At 50.5% G+C, this 27,837-nt stretch overlaps 2 pseudogenes; one reads left to right on the top strand and one right to left on the bottom strand.

The window, feature by feature from the left end:
* Positions 1-13: 13 nt before the first annotated feature.
* On the bottom strand, positions 14-9,179 carry LOC136492167 (uncharacterized; annotated as a pseudogene).
* Positions 9,180-13,913: 4,734 nt separating this feature from the next.
* On the top strand, positions 13,914-23,298 carry LOC136492166 (probable F-box protein At4g22165; annotated as a pseudogene).
* The last annotated feature ends 4,539 nt before the right edge of the window (positions 23,299-27,837 follow it).

The raw sequence follows: 27,837 nt of genomic DNA, 5'->3' as shown, positions 1-27,837 counted from the left end.
TGTGTCAGTGTATCTATCCTTGCCCTTGTCTTGCCATCTCGAAAATCTGACACCATGTATCAGCAATGTGCTTCTTCTTTTTGGAAAATCTGAAGCGCCATTGCTCCGCCGTTGCCTTGCAGGCTGCAAACACTTGTGTGAGTGTGAGTGTTTCGTTTCTGAAAACCGCCGCATTCCTAGCCTTCCAGAGGTGCCAGCATGCCAGGGCGATGAAGGCTGAGAATTCTTCCCTTGGAGCCCCTCCTTGCGGTGACAGAGTATGAAAGCTGTCCGCACTTGTCCCAAGCATGGAGGTCATGTTGAGCCTTCGCCAGAATTCATTTCCGAGCTTACAGCCACTGATTATGTGCCCAGGTGTCTCATCTTCCTCATGACAGATCTCACATGTGCAATCATGCAACACCTGCTTCCTGTGTAGCACGGTGCGGCATTGGATGCGCCGCTGAACAAGAAGCCACATGAACATCTGAACTCTCGGTGGCGCCGAGTTCTGCCAAATAAACGATGCCCGTTCGTCGTTTGGATGTCCGCGAGCTTTGAGCAGACGGTAGATGGCTCCACTGTCTAACCCAGAGGCGCCCTTACTGAAAACTGAGGAGCGGTGGTCCGGTGACTCCAACAGCTGGACGTCCGCAAGCATTCCTTCAACAACCTGTAGATCTTGGGTTGCTCTCTGGGATAACCGCGGCACGAGCGCCTGCTGTAGTCCGGAGGTTACCATGTCGCAGACAGTGGCATCTTTGATTGTGCAGTGGCTATATAATGCCGGGTAGATGTCGGCAAGTGCCTCGTCCCCATGCCAAACATCAAGCCAGAAGGAGCAAGACTTCCCATCTCCAAGCTGTACAGTGGTGATCGCCTGGTATAGTGGCAGCAGAGACCGCAGAACCTCCCAATGTTCCCCATGGATGTCCCCTTTGAGCGTTGATAAGGATGCCCGGCCTTGAACCCACCGAGCCCAGGCCGAAGACTGAGGGCAGTGAAGCTTGTGAATGAGTTTTAGGAGTAGGCATATGTTCTGTGTTCCCATGTCCTTGATGCCGAGGCCACCTAAAGATTTCCAAACGGGCCGCACGGGCACTACACGGCACGAGCACGGCTGGGCACGGCACGGCCAGGCACGGCACGGTTAGGCACGGTAGCCTTGCCGTGCCGTGCCGTGTAGTGCCGCCGTGCTCAGCTTCTGGCCCAGGCACGGCACTAAGCACTCCAGACCGTGCCGTGCCGTGCCACTGGGCACGGCAGTCCAGCGTGTTAGTGCCGTGCCTTGGCACTAACCCACAAAACCACATTAAAATTTCAGAAAACAGAGAACAGCTCAAATATGAAGAAATCAAAATCAAGAAGAGAACACCAGGCAACAAAATATCAAAAGGAAGGGCTGTGCAATGGCTGCCTCATTAAAAACCTGTCCAGGTAAAACTCACCCTTGTAAGAAACCCTGGACAGGGAAAAAGAGTGCAGCCAGCCCCTTAGTGTAATTCAATTGTTCATTACATCCAATCCACAGGTCCAAAGCATCCAAGTCCAATTAAAATTACAGACCATTACATAAATGAATGACTAATCAAGATAAAGGTTTTCAAAGGCCTCCTCGAGCTCCTTATCCTCCACCATATGTTGTAGCCTTGACTCAGCAGCTTCCCAGTCCTTGATGCATGTGAGTGCCTCCACAGTCTCAGGGTTTAGCCTCCGCCGCCTTTATTCAATGATCCTGCCAGTGGTACTGAAAGTAGCTTCTAATGAAATGGTAGAAACAGGCACACTGAAAACATCTTTAGCAAGGGTAGAAAGAACTGGATATGTTAGCTTATGATGATGCCACCAGTTCAGGATGTTGAAGTCATCATCCCACTGGCTCACTGTGTCACAGTCCAGATAAGCAGACAGTTCAGAACTACTGCTAGAAGAATTTGCTGCATGTAGCAAAGCAGTAGCAGGAATAGTCCTAGACATATCAAGATTAGGAGGAAGAGAAGAACAGCCAGCTCCAACCATACCACCACCATCATCATCATCATCATATATTTCAGCCCAAGCTGTTCTTTTCTTACCAGATATTTCAGCCCAAGCGAATCAAGAAGAAGAAGAAGAACAAGAAACAGATCTAACTCACAAGGTTTTAAATAGCCGGCTAAGCCATTTAGCTTTCTATGTCTGAAAACAGGCTATAGCGGGCTATAGTGACAGCTAAGAGCTAACTTGTACATGAAAAAACTTAGCTAAATCCTTCTCAAACAGCTATAGCCGAAGATAGCGGAGGCTATAGCCGGAGATTTAAAACCTTGCTAACTCACCTCGCTTGACGGAGCACCAGAGGCAACGGCGACGACAACATCGCTCAGATCCGGCGTCCTGGTACCTCAACGCATCATAGCGGAGCCCCAATGACGCCGGAGTCCGGCAAGATCGACGAGCGCGACGAGAGAGAGACGAAGACGATTCGTTGGAGATCTCAACGACTAAGCTACATCACCGGTCAGAGAGAAGAGAAGGGGTGTACAAGGCCGTGCCGTGTGCCCGTGCAAGCCACCGCCGCTGTCACCAGCCACCGGACGGCGAAAAGAAGAGAGTGAGCGGCTAGGGTTTCGAACGAGAGAGCAGAGCCGAAGAGCGAGGTGCGCGCGGCGCGGAGGGGGAAGAAATGAGCACAGTAGCTTCCCCCGGGCGGCTCCTAGCTTATATAGGCGCCCCACCGCAGCCCTTCATCCAACGGCCAGCGCTCGCCGGGGGCTTCATCCAACGGCTCTTAGCCGTGCCGACCCCGTGCTGGCCTTTGGAGCGGGCCGTGCCCGTGCCGTGCCAACGGGCTAGCATAGCGGCCCAGGCACGGGTACGAGGCCGTGCCGTGCTTGGCACGAGCACGGGAGAGGCCGGGCCGGGCCGTTTTCGGACCGGGCCAAATCAGCACCGTGCCCGTGCTGGCCCGATGGGCCAGGCCCGTTTGGAAAACTTTACCACCAAGCTCCTTGGGTGCACAAACCTGAATCTAAGAGACCAGGCAGCTCGCTGTCGAGGACTTTCCTGTCTTTTCCCCAGACCAGAGGAAGGCACACCTCTTTCTGTCCATTTGATGAAGCACCGATGGCGGCAATTGTTGGGAGCTCATAAAGTACACCAGTTGACTATCCAGCACCGAGTTTACCAGAACCGTCCGGCCCATTGGGTTCAGTAAGTTTGCCTGCCAAGAGCTGAGGTACCTGTCTATTTTCTGAATATACGGTGTGTATGCAGACAATGGTAATTTGTGCACTGACAGCGGCAGTCCCAAGTAGGGCTGTGGGAAGCCCTCCCTTCTGCACCCAATGACCTCCACGCAATCGGTGACAATGTGCTCATCCATGTGAATCGGGACCAAGGTGCTTTTTCCATAGTTGATATGTAGACCGGATAGTGATGCGAACTGATCAAGAATGCTTTTGAGGAGGGTTACACCTGTGAGTTCACCTTTAAGCACGATGAGGGTATCGTCGGCGTATTGCAGCACTGCACATGGTAGTCCCTCCTCAGTCGGGTGCTTGATGCCGCCGCAGCTTCTGATCAACCCCTGCAGAGTTTCAGCAACCAGGAGGAACAAATAAGGGGAGATTGGGTCACCCTGCCGCAGCCCTCTTTTACAAGTGATCCATGGCCCCGGACATCCGTTGACAAGCACCGCCGACTTGGAGGAAGTAAGAATTGTATTCATCCAGCCGATCCACCGCTCACTGAATCCTCTTGCCCGTATCACTCTGAACATCCCGTCCCAGTTCACCGTGTCAAAGGGCTTGGCGAAATCAAGTTTAAGCACAATTGCTGGCCTTCTCCTCTTATGGCAGACCTGAACCAACTCGACTGCATAGACGAAGGTGTCCGAGATGGACCTGCCCTTGATGAAGCCCGTCTGGTTGAGGTCAATAAGGTTTGGAATGTCATCTTGTAGCCTTCTGGTTAGAACTTTTGAAAGGATCTTGATTCTTGAGGCTGCAGTTTTGCAGACAGATAGGCCTGAATGCGTCGACATCCACCGCAGCAGGCTTCTTTGGGATGAGCACCATGTGAGAACGATTGATTCTCTCAAGGTCAGTATCGCCGCGGTGAAAAGCCGCCATGAATTCCATGATCTGCACCTTGACAGTTGTCCATGCTGCTTTGTAGAACGCCGGGCCGAATCCATCCGGCCCCGGGGCGCTGTTTCTATTCATAGAGAGCAGCGCAAGCTTGGTTTCAGCTTCAGTGAATGGATCCGTAAGGCTGCTGCTGGGGCTGCTCCTCCCTTCATATATGCTTTCAAGATCTGCCGGCACGGAAGCACCCGCCACCCCTATGATCGATCTGAAGTATTCAGTCAGGGCGGCTGTCTTCCCATCGTGGTTGACCACCTCCCTTCCATCCACGCGCACCATACGGATGTAGTTTCGGCGCAAGCGCTGAGTTGCCTGTGCGTGATGGAAAGCAGTGTTGGAGTCGCTTTCCCGAATGGCCTTGTGCTTGGTCCGCTGCTTCCAATAGGCTGCCCTTGCCTTGAGTGCTTGCTGCAATGATTCTTGTGCATTTCTCCGAACCTGAAACTCTTCATATGACAACAGTCTCGTCTCTTCGAAGAAGTCAAATAGCTGAATTAGGAATTGACAGTTATGTATAAGATGGATTGGTGCCCTTGTACACCGAGACCAAACCTTTGCCGCCGCTCTCGTCGATTTGATGCAAGCGGCCAGCTGCCCAGCTACATCCGCACAAACCGGAGCCTGCTGCCAACCCGCGAGGACAGAGAGTAGGAAGTTTTGATAGTGCAGCCAATAGTTTTCAAAACGGAAGAAACCAGCTTTGGGGAGGCTTGTGGAGAGAGAAAGGAGTAGCGGCGTGTGATCTGACGTAGGCCGAGGCAAGGTGGAAAGGCTGGTAAGAGGGAAGGCAAGGTTAAGAGAGTTGTTTGTGAAGGACTGAAGGCTCGATCAAGCCTTGCGAGGATTGGGAAAGGCTGCTTATTGGACCATGTGTAGAGTCGATCAAAGAGATCAACCTCAGTGATATTGAGATCCTGAATCGTGTCATTGAAAGCAGCGGTGAGTGTCGCATTGATCTGGCCATTATTCTTGTCCGCAGCGCAGCGGACGAGGTTGAAATCACCCAGTAGGATCCACGAGCCATGGATACTGGAAGGTCCCTGAGATTTTGAAGGAAGGGCAAGGATCCCGAGTGATCGGAAGGCCCATAGGTGTTGGTGATCGTGAAATCAAGATTAGAAGCATTGCAATTGAAAGCAGTAGTAAGAGTGTGCGGTTTTATGAAGAAATTTTGAAGGGAGAAAAGCGATCGATCCCAAGCAGTGAGGATCCCCCCCCCCCCTGGTGCCGTCCGCCGGAGCGAAGACAAAGGAGGACGAGAGGCTTGCAGGAAGAAAAGATTTTGCTTTGAAGAAATCGATGCTTGCCAGTTTGGTTTCCTGGATGCAGATAATGGAAGGTTTTGCATCAATAAAAGCGTTGCGCACGATGGTACATTTGTCCGAGTCGCCTAGACCGCGTACGTTCCACGACACGATGTAAAAACACCGATTGTTGACATTCATGATTGAAGGTTACAACACCAAATTGGCTCAACGAGCCAACCGAACCGACCACAGACGCAACCCGACGAACAGCTCATGGCAACAGTTCTGGCCATTACAAGGACATGACGAAAATGATCAAACAAGCTAGTACACCACAGATAGCTAAAGATAAGTGCGCTGCCATTTTCAAAATCCCAGCCGCCGTTGGGGTGGGAGCGCAAGCCGCCGAAGGCGTGGGGGTGATCCCCGATCATTCCGCAACCTCAGTCACCACGCCGACGACATCGACGTTCTTGCAGCCCAGGCCGGCAGCGGACACCAGCTTGCGCAGATCGGCGACCCCGATAGGGAGCTTGTTGCGGGAAAGGATGTTCTTTTTGGCAACGTGTTTTTGAGTGTGGCAACGTCATACTCTTCATCCGGCCAACCGCGTAAGAGGCAACTGCGGTCAAGGAAATACTACGCATCTTCGGTGAGGCCTCCGGATTACAAACAAACTTGGCGAAATGCTCAATCACTCCCATATTCGATGGGGAAGACAACTTGCAGGAGCTGGCCACCATCTTGGGCTGCCAAGTCCAGCCATTCCCGATCCGCTACCTGGGCCTACCTCTGAGCACCAAGAGACTACCAAAGGCTCACCTGCAATCCATGGTAGAAGCTGTTGCAACGAAACTACCGCCCAGCCATGGATCACTGAGACACTGATGGCGCGAAGTGGCCGACTCATCTGGGTAAAATCGGTGCTCCGTGCAGTGCCCATCTACGCTGTGATGGCAGACAGTCTACCGCCTTGGGCGTGTAAAGAGATTAATGCAATTTGCCGCAAATTCTTCTGGGCAGGGCGAGACACATCGGTGCGAGGAAAATGCATGGTCGTTTGGGAGACTGTGTGTAAATCAACAGAGCTAGACGGTCTGGGAGTATCAAATCTCAAACTAGCCAGCTTCGCCTTACAATCAAGATGGCTATGGCTACAGAAGACGGATCAAGATCGAGCATGGAGCCAACTACCGATCAAAGTTGACCCGCAAGTGCACGCGTTCTTCAAAGCCTCGACGATCACGATGGTCGGCAACGGAAGACGTGCCCTCTTTTGGGAAGATAATTGGATTAATGGGCAGTCAGTTCCTGAGATCGACCCCACACTGCCGCACTTTGTTCCTGCCAGAACTAAACGGCACCAAACAGTTAGGGAAGGTTTAACAAACCGCCAATGGGTTTGTGCGATCTCCGGTGGCCTCCCAATTCCAGCCATCGCCGACTACCTCGCTCTCTGGGACATCTTGGAAGCCATCGTACTTAACGACCAGCCTGATGCAACAAGATGGCGTGGGACACCAAGTGGATCATACACTGCAAGATCAGCCTACGCCATGCTGCACGAGGGCGCTATACAATTCCGCAGCCACAATCTGATTTGGAAGACCTGGGCACCGTTACGGGTCAAGATCTTTTTATGGTTAGCGTTCTGCCGCAGGCATTGGACCGGAGATCGTCGAGCACGCCATGGCCTGGAAGCAAGGGAGTGGTGCTACCTCTGCGACCATGCGCAAGAGACGATTGACCACATCGTCATATCCTATCCTTACACCAGGGAGGTATCGAGTCTCATCTATCAAGCATTTGGTCGGGTACTCCCTCCGGCAACCCAATCCATAATCAAATGGTGGCGGCGAGTTCGCGCAGACTGGACTGGCTCTCGGCGCTCGGGCATCGACTCACTCTTCGCGCTGATATCCTGGGAAGTATGGAAGCAAAGAAATGTGCACTGCTTCAGAGATGCCGCTGTTACACCAGCTGATCTCCTCTTAATTATCAGAGCGGAGGCAGAACGCTGGGCTCAAGCTGGAGCGACAGGTCTGTCCAGCTTGGCAGCAACGAACGATGGATAGCAATGCGTCCACATAGCGTTACAGTATGTTCCTAAGCATCATGTAATCCTTTACCTCCTTTCTTGGCCGGGCCGGCTTTGACCTCCTGTAACATAAACTGCTTCTTCCTTCTTAATGCAAATGATACGCAATGCTCTTCCGTATTTGAGAAAAAAAAAGAGTGTGGCAAAGTAGCCGGAGAGGGAGTTGAGCAGTGCTTTACGCTGGACCGCCTGGGTGGTCATGTCCACGAAGTTCGCCGGAGCTTTGGCAGCCAGGCGAGAGCTATGGCGCTTAGGAGCAGCAGTCCGGGCGGGGGTAGTGCGTTTGCGGCGATGGTAGGTGATGATTGGAGGGTTTGGGTTGGGGGTGAGGAGAGGTGAAGCTACAGGGCTGCTAAGGCTGGTGGCCAAAGACGGTGGGGGCGCCACCGGGCTGTTCGGCTCAAGCGGTAGATCATAGGCGAAGCTGGAGGTAACAGAGGTGGAGTTGGAGCTGTTAGTGTTGTTGACCCCCCCCCCCTCCGAGGAGGGGAGGAAGGGGTGGTGATGAGGTGTGCAAAGGCTAAGGCAAGCCCAAGGACCTGCGAGGCAGGCAGCACCAGAGCCGGTTGAGCTGCGGGCAGCGGAGCGAGGTTGTACTGAAGGTTGTGGTCGTGGTTGTTCAGTGGGCCAGGCTGTGGGGGGTACATTTGGCTGTAGTGGTGCGGCTGCGGGCGAACCAGCTGCTCCCTGGTGAATGGCCCCATGGGCCTGAGGCTAGGACCCTGGGGAGGCGGCGGCGGAGGGCCGAAAAAGCACGCCAGGTTCCCCTGACTGTCAAGCTGATACTCCCTGGGCCAAACCCTGATCGGAAGCACTTTGGCCACAGCTCCGGCCCTACCAACCCCAAGTTTGGAGGGGATCTTGACCTCAAAAGGAATTTCAAGGCGGTCATTCACCTCAAGAAGAAGGCAGAGCGGGTGAAGTTGTCACCGGTAAGGCATGCCAGATCGATCTCGGCCACCTCACGAAACCCCGAAAGCACTCCTTGATCTTGCTCTCATAACAGTGCTCATTAGGGAAATCAACAATGGCAATGAAGGCAAGCCAAGTTGGGGTACGATAGAAACGGTTAGAGATTTCTTCCAGTATTTGAAGGAAAAGTTGGGACCCAGCACCGTTGATGGGGCTAAGAAGGCGCAAGGAGTCCCATTCCGCCATGGAGCCACAGCGAAGGATCATGGCACCCGTAGACAAGGGAAGGAGGTCGACCGAAAGAAGAGGCGCTACAGAGCGCAAGGCAGAGCGAATGAAGGCGCTCACCTTGGCGACAGGTACCGAGGGCTCGATGAAGGCGAACAAGAGGCGCTCGGTGAGCTCGTCCCGCCCAGGCGAGACCCATGCATCCACAGATCGCGCGAGGCCCTCCTGCCAGGAGAACCCATCAGAGCTGGAGCTGTCCAGCTCCCAACTCTCGTACTCGTCGCCCGAGCTCTGGAACATGTCGATGCCAGTGTCCATCCCGTGGCCCGAAAAGAGCGGCATGCCATGGGTCTCGTTGTCGTCGCTAGGAGGTGCCAGTGGTAGACCAAAGCGTGGAGGCGATGACGAAGTAGGCGCAGAGCGGAGAGCAGGCGAGGGCGGGCCAGAGGTGGCGACGGCCACACCCCTGGCTGCCACACCACCCCCACAACCAATGACGAACTTGTCCACGAACTGTGGCATGAGAGGCCAGAGTGACTGAGTGCTGAGAACCTCCACGGCCGGCCCAGCGGAGCTTGAGGCTACCATGTTGGTAGGGTCATAAGCGGTGGTGTGCAGGAAGGTGAACTCGATCGAGGGCGCCGAGTTCGGTGAGGGTGGTGTGAGCTTGAGCGGGGCGCAGGGTTCGGCGAGGGTGGTGCAAGCTTAGGCGAGGAAGGCGGTGGTGAAGGCGACGTGGAGCTGGCGGGCGGGGCAGAGCGGGGTGTGAATGACACATCACGCACAGAGTGGCTGGTGGGCAGGCGACGTGTGGAGGCACGGAAGAGGCGGCTGAACGACATCTTGCACTCCGAACTCCGGTGGCCAGACAGGCGACAACGGCGGCAACGAACAAGATCACGACAATCCTGCACAAGGTGGTCGGAAGCCAAGCAGCGAAAACAAGCCGTTGTGGGAGAAAGGGGTTTTAGGGTTTTGCAAACCATAGGCTGGGGGAGGATGGAGTTAGAGCAGCTTGGAGGTAAGAGCGCGATAGTTAGGAATTGAAGGCGTACTCCCTCGACGCGTCAGCCATAACTATCCCAGGCTAGGGGACAAGGCGGGGCGCCACACACCCCGTAGCCAGCAGACCAAGGCAAGGAGGGAAGGGCATAGCAGGTACAATCAAAAGATTTGAAGGCACAGTTCCCAACTAAATCCCCCTGAATCCAGCGCATGCCAGAGAGGTCCCAGCATCAAGGTCAACCAGAGGAACTTTGGTGGTTGAGGCGGTACAGCTAGCAGTAACTGCGACGTCCACAGGAGGGGGAAAGGGGGGAGGCACCGAGCGGGAGCCCACGCCGCCGCCAAGGAAGGGTGGAGGAAGAGATCAACAGAGTTGAGGCACAGGACTCCACGAACAACCAAGACATTAGCAATGTTCTGGCTAGACACGATGACCTTAAACATGCCAGCGGTGAGGCGAAACACACTAAGGCGACACGGACCAGGCACCAGCAGGTGATGCAACACATTCTTGATGAAAAACCCATTGAAACGAGGATCACAGGAAGGGGGCGTTACCCAGATAGGCACCGTAGCCGAAGATGGAGCAAGGAGGTTGGGGACCACCATGTCATGGAAGTCAGCAAGCAGCTAGTTCTGGATGTCAAAGCGGGTTGGAGCAGGCATCACGGTGAGGCGGCGAGGGCGGGCAGAAAGGTCAGGGGCATCAGGACGACGTTCAGCGGGCGGCTTCAACGGCCCATGGTCGATAGGGCGGGGAGCTGGTGGGGGGTGGTGGCAGGGGGCTGTGGAGGTGGTTGTGGAGGTGGCGAGGGTAGGGGCGGTGGTGGTGGTGGCGGTGGGGGACGAGATGAGCCATCAGATTCATATTATGCAGCTCCAAAATCTCAGGCTTACAAAAATATGGACGACAATACATACTCAATGGAATAAAAAAAACTTAAATAAACAATACAAAGTGACATATCATAGTAGCGTCTTTACTTGCATGCACAATGGGGCACCCCCATCCAATTTTTTTTACAATTTAGCCCTTTTTTTGAAAGTTTCTCACAAATAGACCCCTGGCGGAAAGAATTCAGAAAATAGACACTTAGCTCGGTGCCTAACACGTCTCGGCGCCAGCGTCCCTGGCGCTGAGGTCCTGGGCTCGGTGGATGACATGACAGGGAGCTCGGCGCCAGTCACTCTGGTGCCGAGCTCGGCGCCAGAGTGACTGGCGCTGAGCTCCCTGCCATTTAACCCCGGCCCAACCTTCCTGCCCGAGCATTCTTCCTCTTCTTTCTCCTCCCTCTCAGGTTTTTTCTCTCCCCACTTCATGAATCGGCATATTGGACCTTGAAAACCTTGATTTGATCCGTAGATCTTTGAGAGCAAGGTATCCTCTCTCCCCTCCTAGTTTTTTTTCGCATCGATTCGGTATATATATTAGTCGGATTTTTGAACGTAATAATCGTCATCACTTTTGGTTCATTGTTGTTCATCAAATAGGAAACCCTAGGTTTAGGGTTTAATGTTAACTGCTTTCGGTTCTTAGAACAAAATTGGTTGTATTGTAGTTATGGTTCTCATTGACATTTATTTGTGATGTTTGATTTATGTTTGTTAAATTACATCTGTTTTGTTAGATGCAAGAAATGTTTCGGGAGGAGTTTTGGCGAAAACGGGGTCGTCCTTGAGAATTATACCCCGACGCGTCTAGCAAAGATGCCCCCGTCCCTCCCGACCTCCCTGTCCCTAACTGTGACTGTGGTTTCCCGGCCCATGTTTTTCAATTTCAACATCCAGACACAGCGGCGCGTTGCTTCTACACATGCAGTCGTTTTAATGTAAGAAATTATTTCTACTATCCTTTTTCTTTATTTGTGTAAGTATGCTACTAATATTATATTGGAATCTCGTTGTGTAGGACCATGAGAGGTGCTTTTTCTTTCAGTGGATCGACGGTGCATACAAGTTTGATCCTAGGTACCTCCTTTTCGACGATTGGTTTAGAGGGAGACATCCACGTGAGCACTTCAAGCGGTGGGTTCCACCCCCCCCTAACCCTCTACCAATGACGGCTAAGGAGAAGCACCTAGCCGTAGTTAGACGACTCGAGGAACCTCCTTTGTGCGATTGTGGAGATCAATCTGTGATAAGCCCTGAGAATACGTTGGAGTTTGTGTGTCTAAACAAGCATGAAGTAAGTGCAAAGTGTATGTGTTCAAATCTTGAGCTATATGTGTTCATATACTAATGTCTCATTATTTAGGTGTTTTCAATGATGAAGTGTCATTTCAAGGAATGGTTGTATGGTCCTAAGAACCAATGGCCGGAAGAACCGCGGAGGGTTAAGGAAAAGAAGAAAGAAAGGGTAATCTACAAAGCACCTCTTGTCATGTGCGAATGTGGTGTTAAATCCAACTATGGCCTAGTCCCTTCGGAGCTTGGAATAGGCCATTATTGTGGCTATATGATTGAGTATGATGAGGTTCGTTATTTTTGTGGTAAACATGAAATTGTATTTTGTTTCTTTTGCTAAGACATATATGATATAATATTTCTTTTGAATAGAGCACTAGGAAATGTAGGTGGGAATGTTATGATGGTCAAGCTAAGTTCTTGGATGAACTGAAGAAGAGGCAACTAATTGCACGGAAGAGGGGATATGGACCTGACTACATCAACCTATTCGTTAAACATCACAAAGAAAAGATGCGTGAGTTTGCTAGACAGCGCGATATTTGTAACCCGATCGATGTTGGGCTTAACAAATGGGGATTGGAGAGGTGGATGACGTTAGAGGAGAAGAAGGCAAGGAATGAGTCAAGGGAGGAGACAAGAGTACAGATGCAGGTCTTGAACGAGCATGTTACTACATTATGTGCCAGTGAGTGCTTGAAAGCATTTTTTTCGTTGTCTGATTTTAAATGTAATATAATCGCGTTGCTAACTGATTGCATTTTATACATGAAGGGATTGGTTGCAGCGAGGAACATGCCGCAGAGGTGGCTTGTGCAAGGTATGAGGAGAAGAAGTTAATTGAGCATAGATCGCGAGCTGGTCGAACCGTTCAATCACCGATTGTGTTGTCTGATGAGGGGGGCGAGGATGAGGACAACACTAGCAGACTGAGTGAGCTCATTGCTCTAGCAGAGGCGGGCATGTAGGCGCAGGAGGCTGAGGATGACACTGGCAGACTGAGCGAGCTCATCGCTCTAGCAGAGGCGGGCATGCAGGCGAAGGAGGCTGAGGACGACACTGGCAGACTGAGCGAGCTCATCGCTCTAGCAGAGGTGGGCTTACAGGTGGAGGAGGATGACGACGCGTTCTTCACTCAGGCCGCAGCGGCTGTAGATGAAGCGGAGGCCGCTTACTACAGACGACAGGTAGGTCAGAGCAACACAGGTGAGCCTAGCCACAGCAACAGGGTTGTGGTAGAGGACTGGTACTAGGATGATGAGTTGCTTACTAAGTATGTTTCAGACTGAGGATTTGAAAGTGCATTTGCCCCTATATCTACTGTCAGCACGTACTTCTAGTATTAATATGTTGTGTAATGTGGCATAGTATTGAACTTTTCATTATGTGGTTGTTTTCATTATTTATGGTCTTAATATTCCGCTTAATGATATGGACGTATTGAAATGTGAACACTTGCTGCAAAAAAACTTAACGACGTACGACATTATATAAATCAACACATGAAACACATGAAATGGCATGTGAGTACATATACCGAACATGGGTACAGAGTTTCCTTCGACTAAACCTAACATGCCTTAGGTATTAAACCAAACAAATGCCAACTAAGTAGGTACATTGCATATTCATAATTTTTACCTTTCCAACGACTGATCTGCGGACGTCGACGGAGTCATAGCGGACGAAGGGCGTGGGTCAGGCCGATGATCTGGGCCGGCGGTGGCACGGCCGGCCGCTACAGGTGGCGGGGTCAGCGGTGGCGCGGCCGACGACAACGGTGGCGCGGCCGACGACAGCGGTGGCGCGCGGCAGGCGCGGGATGCCCGGGGCTCCGCGTGGCGAGTCCAGCTCGACGGGCGCGGGAGGCACGGCGGCCGTGGCCAAGGCCGGCGGTGGAGGGCGGCAAGGCGGGGCGAGGCCAAGGCAAGGAGAGGGCGCGGCGAGGGGATCGGGACGCGGGCGGAAGGGCATTGGCTGCGGCGCAGTGGCAGCGGCGAGGCGCGGGATGGCCTCGGGGCGGCCACGGTGGCGCGGCACGGGCATATAAGCACGTGCGGTGGCGCGACGCGGGCGCGGCCTCTGGCGCGGCGCAGGCGGTGGGGAGGCGATGGCACGGTGCGGGCGCGAGCGATGGCAGCCAGTGGAGGCGGCTGGCGGCTGGCGCTGGCGCGGGCACGGACAGCGGCGGTGGCGACGAACCTCGGCTCGGCTCTGCCTAGGCGAGAGAGGGAGAGGAAGAGAGGAAGAGAGGCATGGGGCATAGGTAGGTGCCGAGCTCGGTGCCAAAGTGACTGGCGCCGAGCTCCCTGCCATGTCATCCAACGAGCCCATGACCTCGGCGCCAGGGACGCTGGCTCCGAGACGTGTTAGCTCAGCGCCAGCATCAATGGCGCTGAGCTAAGGGTCCATTTTCTAAATTCTTTCCGCCAGGGGTCTATTTATGAGAAACTTTTAAAAAAAAGAGCTAAATTGTAAAAAATTCGGCAACCCCATCTTATATTATCATGAAGAAAAGGCTTCCACATCAGGCCAAGCTAACCAAGATTACCTCACTTCTATATTTGTTATGTTAATCCTTGAAGAATTCTAAATTTAAGACAAAATCATCAAAACTGAATAGCAGAGACCTAACCGACTAGCACATGCTATTCAGCCAGTGAAACCTTCCTTCTGTTAGAAAATCGTGGACAACCCACTCACTACAAAATGAAGACATATTTCTTTGCCACAAATGTAAGATGAGAAATAGGGATTGACCAATATTTCATGGGAAAGGAGAAAACTTTCGGCGAAACCAGAGTGCCAGCGGTGGCATTGCGGCAAGCCACGGTGTTCCCGGGAGGGTCTCACGTACAGATAAGGATGAGGCGCTTGTCTGGCTTGTAGCTGCACTTCATGCGACGGAGCAACTCATGCATCAGATCCAATGACGGCACGTCCTCCAAATTTGCCGCCATCTCCACCACTGCCGCAGTGCAAAGAGCTCGACTCGCGTGCGTTGTGCGTTGTGTCAGGATCCGAAGCCGATCTGACAAAGAACGAGGTAAATTTGGTGCAAAGGGTGTTTGGATACCCTCTGCTAAGCTTTAGTCCCTGTTACATGGGATGTTTGACACTAATTAGGAGTATTAGACATAGACTAATTACAAAACCAGTTGCATAAATGGAGGCTAATTTACGAGATGAATCTATTAAGCCTAATTAGTTCATGATTTGATAATATGGTGCTACAGTAACACGTGGTAATCATAGATTACTTAGTCTTAATAGATTTATCTCGCTAATTAGCCTACTCCTGTGTAATTAGTTTTATAATTCGATAATGATAGGACGCTGGCGTCTGTCCCATCGAAACGTCGCGCGCCTAGGCCTACGTCCCAATAGAGCGATCATGCCAAAGAAAAAAGGCTCGCATCGAGTCACTTCCTCTGACCCTCGCCATTCCCACACCACACTCCTAGATCTCCCCCTCCTCCACACCCCTCTTGCATCGTTGCGATGGCCGACGAGGCCCTAGACTAGCCGTCGGACGCGGCCCCATCTCAGTCTCCGTCTCTGGCTCCAGTGACGCCGCCAACCCCTGCCACCCCATCCCCTATGGTGCTGCTCCGCCCATGGCTCGAGGCATTCAAGCACGGGCACCGTCCCATCCCCATCTCGTCTTCCCAGAGGGCACACTAGCGTAGACCCTCGCTCGGCACCAACGGGCGCGTGCCCACCGTGACCTTGGAGAGGCACTGCAGATCCCGTAGGAGCAGGCACTAGCGCCTGGGCTCAAGCAAGCCGCTGACCCTTCCCTACCCGTGAAAGCTCTAGTTTGATTTTGGTGAATTGATAAAACCCTATATACTAACTTTTGCTCTAAGTGATCATGAGATAGGTCAGTACACATTCCATGTGGAGGAGCAAATGGGTGAAGATCATGAAGATGGTGGTGATGGTCATGGTGATGATCAAGTGCTTGGGCTTGGAGAAGAAGAAGAGAAAAATAAAAGGCTCAAGGCAAAGGTATATTTGATAGGAGCTCTTTGTTTTGGTGATCGAGACACTTAGCGAGTGTGATCATATTTAGGATAGATAGCCATACTATTCAAAGGGGTGAAACTCATTGTGAAATGTGGTTATCAAAGTGCCACTAGATGTTCTAACTCATTGCATATACATTTAGATTCTAGTGAGTGCTAACACTCTTGAAAATGTTTGTAAAAATATGCTAACACACGTGCACAAGGTGATACACTTGGTGGTTGGCACATTTTAGCAAGGGTGGAGAAGTTGATGAAGTCGAGAAGGCCACTGGTGTTGATCGGACGTAGGACCGGACCCTAGACCTACGCGTCCGATCAGTTGTGCAGTGAGGCGCGCTATTGGTCTTGTGACTAGACGATGAAGAAGGAGAACGATCGGATGCAGTGAAGGTGAGTTCAATCAACACTGACGTATGGTGACCTAACGCAGTGGTGTTGGCCAGAGAGAACCGAACGCTGAGAGCGTCAGGTCAACCATGGCTGGACGCGTCAAGTCATGATTTGCCCTCTCTAGACCCTTACTGGAAACAACCGAACCCTGCCTAGGTGAGTGTTCGATCATCTGGCAGTGCATCAGGTTGCGGGCACGGTGGCGTGGGCGCGTGCATGAGCGGACATTGCAACGATGCGTCCGGTCTTGCCGTGGCGCGTCTAGCCCTGACTTATTGCGCTGGCGCGTTCGTCTCGACCGTTGGAGATCAGCGGCTCATGTTTCAAGGAGGCGACACATGGTAGTCGATGCATGACCAGACACTAGGTGTCGGGCATCCGGTCAACCCGACCGGCACGTCCGGTCAACGCGCAGAGTGCTCTGTGTTGAGCCCAATGGCTCTAATTCGTGGGGGCTTCTATTTAAGCCCATGGCCGCCATGGCTCACACTCTTGGTCATTTCTATTGAGAATACACCCTAGTTAGCCTAGCCATTCCTCTCTCACTCATCTAGATTGATTGATTCATCATTTGGTGAGATTGGAGAGCATCCAAGTGCATTGCTTTAGTGATTGCATCTAGAGGCACTTGGTGATTATGTTTCGCTGTGGATTTTGCTTGTTACTCTTGGTGGTTGCCACCACCTAGACTTCTTGGTGCAGCAAGGATCGTCGAGCGGAGGAAGGTGATTGTCTCTGGCTCCGATCGTTGTGATTGTGAGGGGTCCTTGACCTTTCCCCGGTGGAGAGCCAAAATGTACTCTAGTGGATTGCTTGTGGCTTGTGTGATCCCCATCTTGTGTTGGTTGTGCGGCACCTGATTACGGGTTAGGCATGTGATGCCTATTAGCACATGAACCTCCAAGTGGGTGAATCACCACAACGAGGACTAGCTTGCCGACAAGCAATTGAACCTCGGTGAAAAAACATTGTGTCTATTGGTATTCATTGTGATTGATTTTTCGCTTGCCCAGCTCGATTACGATCCCTCTATCTCTCTTGTATTTACTTTTGTAGAGATATCTTGTGTAGAGGTAGCCTAGCTAGTAGAGTAGCTCTCCAGTGTAGCATAGAAGTAATTAGTTGAATTACTTGTTTAGGTTGCTCACTAGTGGTAGTTTTAGCAACCTAGCCATTGTGTGGTACACTAGAGATCATAGAATTATAATCGGCTAGGTGGCTTTCAACACAAGTGTAGAGCTAGTGCAAAACTTGCTTCGCCTCATATTTATCTAACCCATTGGCTTTAAGTGTTGTTTGTAAAAAAATTTAATAGGCTATTCACCCCCCTCTAGCCATTAGGACCTTTCAACTCTAGCTGGTGGCGCCCTCTCTAGACCGACAGCCTCTCCTTTCCCTCGGCCGACGGCAGGCATGCCAGAGCATGCACCATCCAATGAGCCTGCGCCACTGCAGTTACCCACTAGATAGGTCATGCCCGTACGGGGATGATGTGTTTTTCAAGTGTTTCTGCATGCTTTTTTCACACATGTTGCAAGATCATGTTTTAAGTGTTTCAGATGTTTTAGATGTATGTTTCAATTGTTTCATGTTGTCGGGGACCAATACTAGGGTACCCGAAGAGGAGGAGCTGATAACCATCAATATTGATTCATTCGAGCAGTCAAGAGCGCAACTACAGCTCCAACCGACCCCCATGTGTGCAAGCTCCACCTCGCCCAGCCTCAGGGGGCGGGCTCCGCCTCGCCCGACACCGAGGCCATAGACTCTTCCTCCCCTGACCTCTTAGGGTTGGCTCCACCTCGCCTAGCCTCTAAGGGCAGGCTACGCCTCGCCCGACCTCTAGGGGTGGGCTCCACCTCGCCCGACCTCTAAGGATTGGCTCCACCTCGTCCGGCCTCTGAGGGCGAGCTCCGCCTCGCTCGACCTTTGGGGGCGGGCTTCGCCTTCCCCGACACCGAGACTATGGGCTCCACCTCGCTCGGCCTCTAGGGACAGGCTCCGCCTCGCCTGACCCTCGGGTTTACGCTCTGCCTCGCTCGACCTCTGAGGGCAGGCTCTGCCTCGCCTGCCCTTTGAGGGCTGGCTCCACCTCGCTCAGCCTCTGGGGGTGGGCTCTGCCTTGCCCGACCTCTAAGGATAGGCTCTGCCTTGCCCGACCTCTGAGGGTTGGCTCCGCCTCGCTCAGCCTCTAGGGGCGGGCTCCACCTCACCCGACCCTTGGGTTTGTGCTCCGCCTCGCCCGACCTCTGGGAGGTGGGCCCCATCTCGCCCGGACTCTGATGGCGGGCTCCACCTCGCCTGCCCCTTGGGTTTGTGCTTTGCCTTACCCGGCCTCTGGGGGGGACTCCTCCTTGACCGACCCTGAGGCCGGGGGATCCATCTCGTGCAACGGAGACCCATACTGCCGCCAACCACTCTAAGTTCAAGCAAATAGGTCTGGGTCAAAGGTCTGACACTAGGGAGGTGACCGGCACACCCCGATATAACCCGTGGCCATGATGGGCCATACCTGGGGATTCACATTAGGAACAACGTCGGGCGTAACGGTGCTGTTCTACCTAACCCTCGTACGAGCACTAATAGGCGCGTCAGTTCACCATGACGTTCACCAGGACAGAGTGGAGCGCCATGACCGGGAGACGACGCCTGTGCATGACGCCAGTGGCGGACAGGGCCATGACATAGAGCTGTCCCTATTGATGTCTACAGGGTCGGCGGGACTCTCATGAAGGAAAAGGACCCCATGATCCTGGAGGACTTTTTCTTCTTTTGATTCTTCTCTTTTCCCTTCGCTGTAGCCTGTGCTTTCCCTTGGCCTTTAAAAGTGAAAGCAGGGCGCCCCATGAAAGGGACAGGAACCCATCGAACCCCGAACCGATCAGAACACACAAGCACACAGCTGGGAAGCGACCGAGCTCTTGGCACCCGTTCGGTCCTCTCACCAGAGACTTGGGACATGTCCCTCTCTCGATCGCTTGTAACCCTTACTAGGAACTTTCAGTGCTACTAACACGAGCAGCAGCAACGAACTGGACATAGGGACATTCTACCCAAACCAGTATAAACCTCGTGTCCTCTTAGCACACCATCCGAGCCAGACGCGCAATATTAGAAATTTACTAGTCGGTGGCAACTCAAAACACCGACACATGCGGATATTGCAAAAATTAAATCGAGATGTTGCATATGTTGCAATGGTTGTACATGTATGTTGCAAATGTTTTTTCCCAATGTTTCATCAGTTTTTTCAGATATATGTTGCAAGTGTGTTTATTTGGTTGTTGCATATGTTTTACTCATATGTTGTAAGTGTTTTATCTGGATGTTGCGTATGTGTTGCAATGGTTTTCAAGTGTTTTATGTGTTTTTTTGCAAGTGTTTTAGACGTATGTTTGAAACATTTTATCTGTATTCATACGTATGTTGCAAGTGTTGTATCTGGATGTTGCATATCTTACACTGGCTATACACGTATGTTGCAAGTGTATGTTTCAAATGTTTCAACTGTCTTAAACATATGTTGTAAGTGTTTTATGTGGATATTGTATATGTTGCAGTGCACATACACATGCCATAGGAAGATGTGGTCCCCTCAAGGCGCAGCGGTCCCCACGTGCACCAAACTAGGTGTGGAGCGCGAAGTTGGACATGGAGCATGAAGCTGCATGTATGCTGGGCTGCTCTCTCTCTCTCTCTCCTCCTTATTCTAGCTAGATGCGGCCGGTCAGCATCAGCATGATGCGCCAGTAGCAGCATGCGGGCAGCAGAGTGCGTGGTCAGGCGTGAGGCTGCTCCTGATTGTAGCGGGCGCTATAGTCCCCCCTGGCCCCACAAGCGGTCAAATCAGGACACAGGCACGGGGCATTCAGACGCACTGCTGGCGTCGGACGTCCGGGCGCTAGACGCGCCATTTATAATTAGCTCATGTTTAGTCCTTCTAAGTTAGCATCCAAACGTTGATCTATCAGACCAAACTTTAGCCCATTGATTCAAACATGTTTACTACTTTACTCCGTCCGAGTTGCATGACGCAGATCTATTCTAGTTCTGACACTCCCGTTCTTTTTGCAAAGTCGCTGGATCTGTTAGGTTTCTTAGTGGGCATGGTGCTTGTCCTAATTGGATTCGATATGCGCAACTTCTTTGAGAAAAGTAACTAGCCCTTGTTATCAGATGGGACTCCTTGTCCGAACAGAATTATAGCTGGGTTTGTTCGCTGTTCTATATCTATATTTATATCTACACCTAATAATAAAGAGGCAAAATTTCTGCCACTAATAAATTTTTGTCCAACTCTGATCTCTATTCGGATTCTATTTTTTTATGTCTGGTCGTTTCTTTCCTCGTTTCTTTTCAAAGTCGCGTTCAGTGCGGAAGAAGGGGTTGAGGGAGGAATGTGAAAGAACTAATAAATTTCCGTCCAACTCTAGTCTCTATTCGGATTCTATTTCTTATGTCCGGTCGTTTCTTTCTTCGTTTCTTTTCGAAGTCGCGTTCAGTACGGAAGAAGAAGAGGAAGAACAAGAAGGGGTTAATGGAGGAATGTGAAAGAAATAACGGTTCCAGATGCAAAGATACTAGAGACAAAGAAATAATAAAAGGGCTTAAGCGATTTTAGAAACAAATTTAGGGTTCCTGATGCAAAAAATCATTTTTATTTTTTCTTTTATTCGCTTGGGCCTACTGCGGTGGGCCTCGGATTCAGCCTCAGGTTGCGCTGCGGGCTAGGCCGAAGCCCATGGCCCAACCGCACAGTAGCACTTTTCCTTTCTTTTCTGTTGCCTTTTCTTTAGAATTCTAAAAATCATAAAAAGTCACAGAAAAATCACAAAAATACCGGCCGCACGGTAGGCCTTTTCCATTCTTTTCTGTTTTCTTTTCTTTTAAACCAGTTAAGAATTCTAAAAATCATAAAAAATCATATAAAAATCATAAAAATACCAAACCAGTTTTGTTACAGTCCCTTTGACTAGGGCTACACCGTAAACATATAATATAATATTCTTTAGTATAAATATTTCGATGTATCTATAGATCTATGCTTTTATGTAATTAATTTGCTGAAATTTTTATCTATATCTATATCTACTCTCACCATGCTCCAATTATTTATATGTTCTAGATCTACCTATACCTGACATATTATTAATTAAAGAGCCAAAATTTTAGCCCCTTTTTTGGTTCGCTTCCCCTAGCTATCCGATAGTGTAGTTTCTTTCGTCCAGACTTATATAACTTGTGCTAATGCGAATTAGAACAGCTCACGTCTAGCGTGATACGGAGTCCGGTTCCAAGATGTATTGGGTTGTGTATATGATCCGGATTCATGAGCTGTGCTTATACAAGTTAGAACAACTCACGTTTAAATATGATTAAGTTGAGTGTGAGCCAATGGCGGCAGCTTAACTTGGTCCAGGTAATTGGAGGGTCGCCAAAGGCTAGATCCGGCCGCAGCCAGGGGCTAGCTGGCACGGCTGGGGCAGCCCTGGGAAAGCTAGCGCTGGCTAGTGCGATTGCAACCCCCACCCCAACCTAAATGGCGCGGCCATATCTAAGTTGGTGGCAGGTTGACGGTGTCCTTGTTTGACCTGAATCGATATAAGCGACTGGGACAAAGAAAATACATATGTGACGAAAAAAATCGGAGAGAGAAGAAAACAACTTGCTATTGAATGTGGAAAGTTAGTTGGAGAAGAATTTCAGCAATTTCTTATCTGTAACTCGATGAGTGTGAAAACTATCTCTGCTCGTGCCACCGACGACAATAAAATAAATTGCTCTTTCGTTGCAACGCACGGGCATATTTGTTAGTAAACAAATATAATTGATCACATGAATCTGTGCTGAATATAATTCCCAATATTTGCTATGGCAGGAACTTGTACAGGCCCCAGCTGGTCCGACTCCGACCTCCCAATTGATGTCCTCCTCCTCGTCCTGCAACGCCTCGAGCTTCCCCAATCACTTGACTTTGCATCAGTTTGCACAACATGGAGGGCAGCCGCCATGACCGCCGGTGTTCCTCGTTCTTGCACACCATTGATCTTGTCTTGGGCCCACCTTCAGGAAAGGTTGGCGCAGGGAGAGTGCCCCTCAGCTGTTTTGTACCACCTTCTCGATGGTAACAAGGCCTACGGTGTTAGTTTTCCACGCGGCTGCTTTACTGCGTGCTGTGGAGCCTCTCATGGATGGCTTGTTTTGGTAAACGAACTCTCGAATCTTGTGCTTTACAACCCCTTCACCACGCGCATTATCCCTCTGCCACCAATCACGGATTTCTCATGCGTGGAAGCAGTCTACCGTAGCGGAGGGAGCTTGTAAGGTTACCATCTTGGAACGGGTGGAAGAGTCTTTGGTTCAAATGAACTAGGAACATTGTTTTACCAGAAGGCAGTGTTGTCTTGCAGTCCATCCAAAGGTGGTGACTACATCGTGATGATCATCCATCGTGACAGTGATTGGCTTTCTTTTGTTAAGGCAGGTCAGAGAAATTGGCAAGTGGCTTCAACTTTAGTTGTAAGCGAGAAAGACAGATATGCAGACTGTGCATACCATGATGGGAGGTTCTACACAGTTACATTCCATGGAATGGTGGAGAAATGGGATATCAACGGATCGAATGGACCAACAAGGGAGGTGGTGGTTGCCGCAAGGCGCCATGTAGGACTGATCCTTACTAGGCATTTGGTGCCTACACCGTGGGGCGATCTCCTGCAGGTTCGTGCAATTCGGTCAGATGGATGCCCGGATGGCATCAGATTCCAATTCGGTCAGATGGATGCCCGGATGGCATCAGATCAAATGGATGCAAGAGGATTTCATACAAGGATTTGATGGATCATACTTTGCTCCTTGGATTGAATCACTCGGCATGTTTGCATACCAAGGATTTTCCTGGGCTTCAGGCTCAATGTGTCTATTTCTCTGTTCCCTGGATGGTGGAAACATTCCACTGGATTCGTCGAGGCTGCGTTTGGGGAGGTGTGAGGATTAACTTTGAGCGCAAAAAGTTTGAGCGTGCTCTTCCCATTTGTTATAGTAAGGGATTTTTCCACGTTACTCCTACTGAGGTCTGGATCACCCCGAATCTGTAATAATTAGCGCAAAGCAATCATTGATTTTCTACCCATGTGTAATTGTAAGGAATTGATTGGCCCTACTATTCTGAGGTTGGGATCATACGGGATCTGTAATAATCAGGCTTCCCTCATTTGTAATACACCATCCTTTTCAAAATATAGCTACGTTTATGTTTGCAAGTTTGATCAAGTTTATATAGAATATTCACATCTATAACACACCTTATAACATAAGTGCACCATAAAAACGTATTTCATGATTGGTGTGATGATTCTAGTTTGATGACAATCTTGATATATTTCATATAAATTTAGTTAAACCTGAGATAGGTTGGCTAGAACAAACATAAACGCAGCTATATTTTAGAACAAAGAGAATCTCCCACAACTAAAAAGAATAAAATATGGATATTTTTTTTGTGTGACATTCCAACGTGGGCCCATAGTTCTGTCTACTGCGATCCAGCACCCGTCGTTCCTACGCCCGTCCTTACGAAGGAAACAAACCTCGCTCCCATGGTTTCAAAAGAAAACAACTATGAAAAGAACGTGCAATCGTGATCATCGGAAAAAATTCCCGCCCGGCTCCACGAAATCACGACACCTCCTGTTCCACCTTCCTAAATCCCTCACCCTCTCGCTCTCCTCCAATCACGCGATTCCCCGTCGCGGCGCGCTCGATCTCCTCCAATCACGCAAGCATCTCCTCCACCTACGCTCGATCGCCTCAAGTGAATCCCCAAGCCGGGTGAAAGGATCAAGATGCCCAAGAGGAGGTGAATTGGACTAATTCTAAATTTCTTTGCAATAATTAAGTCATATGGTTAGTCCAATTAACCCCTTGTGCCTAGAAAGTGTATCTATTGATCTACCGCACAAAAGTTTAGCAACATATGTTCCAATCCTACTCTAGCATGGCAATTCTATGAATAAAAATGACAAGAATTGAATTGCTCAAAGTAAATGCTCAAAGTAAATAGAGAAGGAGGAACACGGCGATGTTTTGCCGAGGTATCGGAGAGTCGCCACTCCCCACTAGTCCTCATTGGAGCACCCGCACAAGGGTGTAGCTCCCCTTGATCCGCGCAAGGATCAAGTGCTCTCTATGGGTTGATTCTTTGACACTCCATGGCGGTAAATCACCCACAACCGCTCACAACTTGAGTTGGGTCATCCACAAGCTCCGCCGGATGATCACAAACTCTCAATCACCACCAAGCCGTCTAGGTAATGGCGATCACCAAGAGTAACAAGCACGAACTCTCACTTGACCATGACAAGCCTAATGAGAAGGGTGGATGCACACTTTGCTACTCTTGATCTCACTAATGAGGGCTCTCTTTGGGATTCTCAAATCTCAATCACCTCACTAGGACCTTGCTCTTCTTGGCACTCTCAAAGGTGTTTCTCAGTTGTTGGAATGAGAAAAAGTACCCCCACACACGAATGGAGGAAGTATTTATAAGCATGGCTGAAAAACGAACCGTTATGTGCCTCTACGGGGTGACCGGATGCTCCGGTCATGTTGACCGGACGCACCGGTCAGTTCTCCCTGAACTTCAGTGTTTAAGTGGTGACCGAACGCTAGACAGCGTCCGGTCAGCAATGACCGGACGCGTCTAGTCGTGATTTTCCCTCTCTGGGACCTTACTGGAGTCGACCGGACGCTGGAACTCAGCGTCCGGTCAACACTGACCGGACACGTCCGGTCATGATTTTCCCTCTCTGGAACCTTACTGTAGTTGACCGGGAGCTGGGACTCAGTGTCCGGTCACTTCACCTCTCAGCGTCCGGTCACTTCCAGACGACTTCACCTTGATCAAATGAACTGATCGGACTCTGCGCCAGCGTCCGGTCAAACTGAAGCCAGCGTCCAGTCAGCATTTGACCCTCCATTCACTTCCAACTCTCGATCATACGTGAATAAAGTTTGCTCCAATAGATCTAAAGGCTTTTTAGGAGCTACCTAGTGCTAGGTTTAGCAAGTGTGCACCACACCTAACCCACTAGACTCACCTAGGTCAAGCTACCCGTCTATACCCCCCTTAATAGTACGGCCAAAGGAAAAACAAAGTCCTAAACTACTCTAAGTGTCTCTTCAACTCTAATCGACACTTAGAACTAGTCCATCCTTAACCTTGTCGTCCATCCTTTGAAAACCAAAACAATTTCCATCGTAGGGGCATGACCACCATGATAGCCCAATCGATCTCCATTACCATGACCTAACTTAATTGCCTCTGCAAAACACACGTTAGTCATAGTAATCACGCATTGTCATTAATCACCGAAACCTAACTAGGGGCCTAGATGCTTTCACCGGGCACAGCAAGGCGCAACCGCGTCGCCCCTCCCTCCATCCGCTGGCCAGCGGGCGCCTCCTCCCTCTCCTCGGCCGCCAGCTGCAGCCACGACCTAGCTGGCCATGACCCGGTGCAGACTTGGGACCGGCGCGTGCCGCCATGGCCTGCTCCTACCAGCCTACCCCGCCGACGCTGACGCGTCGCTGCTACCATGTCGAGGCCATCGCCTACCCCAACCTCGGCTTCGATCCCATCTACGAAGGGTGTTTGGTCTCCGTCGTCCTTCCTTTACCACGGGGGTTCACAGGGCGGAAGAAGCCCCAGCAGCAAACGACCTCAGTGGTGGCGGAGAGGGGCGCATGGAAGGAGAAATCGACGATAGGGATGGCCCTAGGGACTCCCAGCTCTGCCCCGCCATTGCCCATTGCTCCGGCGGCGCCCGCCCCACCACAATTCCAAGTGTGAGGCAGGCATGAAGGATCTACACGCGTGACATGACCAAGGTCTACTGGTCACCATGCCAAACCCTAGGCTGAGGTGAGCCACTGCCTCCTCTCCTCTCCCTATCCATGTCCCTTTTTCTCCCTCTCCTAGATTTGTGGTGTCCTTCTTGACGCAGCAGGCGGTGGAGGAGCTGCTCCGGTGAGTGGAGGAGCTGGAACAGGCGAAGGCGTGGCTGCTCAGCGAGGAGGAGGCCGCGGAGAACAAGTCGTGGGTGGCTGCCTGAGGAGGAGAACGCAGCACAGGGACTGCTACAGGAGCTCGATGCTGGGAGTACCTGGGTCGAAGAGTATATGGGATTGCCCTCGCCATTCGTGCTCCCGTCGGCCAGTCTCAATGCCGCCTTTCATGTCACCCAAGTCCGGCGACACCCCCTTTGCCAGCATCTATTGCGTTGTAAGCTTCTGAACCATCACATGGTGGAATGCTTTGACCCTAGCCCTGGATCAACTCCTACTTGATGTCTCAAATTCAGAGTCTCTAGCAAAAATATTTGCATACTCCTTGTAGTGTTGTGCAAGAAGCACGCCGAGAAGGGCTCGACGACAGTAAGTTCCGTCCTGAAGGTGAAGAGGTTGTAGTCGTCGTACACTTGTACCTGTTCTTGGTGCTCAGCTCAGCCAAGATATTAGAGGGAGGTTGGTGGTGTCATCACTAGAGTGTGTTCATAGTAGTTTACCTCCTTTGCATGACAATTGAATGTGCGGGCTTCAGAACACAGGTGTAGACATATCATTCGCTTACTTGTTAATTGTTGTGGTTCATTACAACTATGAGGTAAAATGCATACTTGCTAATCATTGTCCATTTCATGGCTCAGAACTCATGAGTGTGAACTGCGCAGTGAAAATTTAGTTCAGTTAAAATGTTAAGTGCTCAGTGGCATTCATGCTTGATGCAATTAGATGGCTTGGGTCGGATTGCTTCTATTTAGCCATATATGTATGTAGAAGAAATAGAGATATTACAAAGGCCTTGCTTGTCATTGATGCTGATATGACAAGTGAAGGCATGCCCCTATTGTAAAAATGTTTTCCTATTGCAACCAGGATTGTTATGTTTTTGCTTCCTGAGCTGATATGCCAAAACTAAAATTTGGATGTGAGTATGTGACCAAGTATTCATCTATTTTACTGCCTTCTGAGTCATGTTTCCATTTTAAATGAAAAAATACCGATAGAAATCAAATATGGATTTTGTTGCTGATTTGTATTCTGAGGATTCAGCTATTCAGTCCAATGGGTCACCAACAATTTTTACAAATTTAGGCCCTGTTTGGTTGAGCTGTGGCTGTGGGAAAAAGCTGATGTAGGCTGTGAGCTGTGGAAAAGCTGCTGTGGGCTGTGAGCTGTAGAAAAGCTGAAAGCTGTTTGGTTAAACAAGTATAAAATATACCTTTTATCTTTATCTCTCTTGAAACAACTATGTAAGAGCTTTTTATTCCACCAATTTCGAAAAGCAGAAAGCCAAAAGCCAAAAGCAGGGTCAAACCAGCTTTCAAAAATGAACTACGGAAAAGCAGCTGCTTCTGAAAAAGCACCCTTCAAAAACAGCCCCTTTGGTTGGGCTTTTGGCTTTTGGGGCCAAAAGCCAAAGCCAAAAGCCCAACCAAACAGGGCCTTAGTAGGCAATATTGAGCTGATAGAGGATCTTGATTAAACACTATGGTAAACAAAAATCACATTAGAATTTATAGGATCCCAGTCAACGTTAACAAAAACCTAAGGCATTGCCTATATTTTATTATGTT

This window comes from Miscanthus floridulus, chromosome 11 (assembly GCF_019320115.1).
Source record: "Miscanthus floridulus cultivar M001 chromosome 11, ASM1932011v1, whole genome shotgun sequence".
NCBI classification, from domain to species: domain Eukaryota; kingdom Viridiplantae; phylum Streptophyta; class Magnoliopsida; order Poales; family Poaceae; genus Miscanthus; species Miscanthus floridulus.
This window is presented reverse-complemented; position numbering and strand designations above follow the sequence as displayed.